Raw genomic sequence first — 1,543 nt, forward strand, 5'->3', positions numbered from 1 at the left:
TATTAAAATACTAAACGTTTAGGTACCCACGAGTCAAGATATTAAACTTAATAGTCCAATAAATGGCGTCCGAATCCATAGCGCCAATGAATGTATCCCGTATCAGTTCATTCAGGAAAACACCTTACGATGCAATAGCACTTCCGGCGATCACAAATTATCATTAGTGAGACAAATCTACTTCTCGTTGGCCAGACGATATTTATCTCTCCTTAGCCACCTTGAATTTTTCCGCTCAAACTGACCTTATATATGCGCTACGACAACTGGTGGTCGACCAATCAGTGTCTTCGCTCGTCTGTAGCTCTTCGTCAGGTTAACGTATCCTTTCAACTAAGGAAAGTTTGACGAATGAAGTTTGTGAGTTAGACAATGTTGGGAACGAAGTGCAAATTTAAAAAGGAGCATCATATTCAACCATATTCCAAAATTCTTAATGAAAGAAATCAAAAATGTAAACAATTAAAGATGGATACTTTTTTCCGAAAAATGTAAGAAATTCGAAACTAAAATTTTTAAATAAAAACATATTACTTTATTTTATGATAAAATACATTTTAAAAATTAAAAATTTATATGTATTTTGTATTATATTGTATTAATAAACAAAATTATTAGCTTATTTTTCACTTATGTAGAACCTAACCCTATACCTCAGTATAATACGGGTTCGTTTTACGCCGATTCGATTTGCGCCGGCTTTTGTAGGAACGGAACTGCGGTGTAAACCGAGGGCTACCTGTATTAAGCATTAAAAAACTATGGCTTAAGCAGTCTTGGCTAATTAAACAGCAGACATAGCTGGAAACAACAGCTATCAATTGACTTGTGACTGTGATGAAAGCTAAAGAAAATTCCAAAAATTCGTATGTTCTATGGAACTAAAAGCACAAGATGTCTCATCAATCGCAGAAGCAATTGACAATTTTTTGGTTAGTTATAATCTTCCACCAGAATATTGCATAACTATATATGGTCTTATATATACACACACAAAATATTCAATTCCATTATGTTTCTTATGTGTCATTAAATAAATATAATTAGTTTAAATACAAATATTTCTTTGATAAATCCTCAAATGTAGAAATCTTAGGCCTAATATAATCACGTGTCTTTCATAGAAAATTGCACGACAGTTACGAGAATAAAAACGCATTATTCACAGAGTTATAATAAGTTTATTAGAAAATCGTGAACACTTACCAAGCTTAAACTTATTAAAATGTTAACTGGTACAAAAACTAAAACACGCTTATCAACCACAAAACGTGGCGGGAGAAATGATTTATAAAAGTGAAGTGTTGCCAGATCTCCATAAACATTAAAATTATTATTATTATTATTTGGCAATTTTGAATGTATAATTTATTAAGATAATTTATATTTTATTATTCATTGAGTTACAATCAATTATTTTTTAAAATTAAAATATATCATTATATTTAAGGTAATTACATTTGATTTCTCCTTCCCATTTTTGTAAAGCGGATGCACACGGGTAACAAAATTAAAGCGATATTAAACGTCACCGAATGGTTCC

At 30.9% G+C, this 1,543-nt stretch overlaps 1 protein-coding gene across 1 annotated transcript in view; it reads right to left on the reverse strand.

Annotated features, from left to right (window-relative positions):
- The window catches only part of LOC111625042 (pseudouridylate synthase 7 homolog), a 55,419-nt gene extending 54,123 nt beyond the window's left edge, over positions 1–1,296 (reverse strand). The window contains exon 1 of the mRNA XM_023368061.1: positions 1,207–1,296. The gene's annotated coding sequence lies outside the window, so the exon portion shown is untranslated. The remainder of the gene's footprint in view (positions 1–1,206) is intronic.
- Positions 1,297–1,543: the final 247 nt, after the last annotated feature.

The sequence above is a fragment of the Centruroides sculpturatus genome, unplaced genomic scaffold, assembly GCF_000671375.1.
Source record: "Centruroides sculpturatus isolate CEXI.00-Female unplaced genomic scaffold, Cexi_2.0 scaffold77, whole genome shotgun sequence".
Lineage (NCBI taxonomy): Eukaryota > Metazoa > Arthropoda > Arachnida > Scorpiones > Buthidae > Centruroides > Centruroides sculpturatus.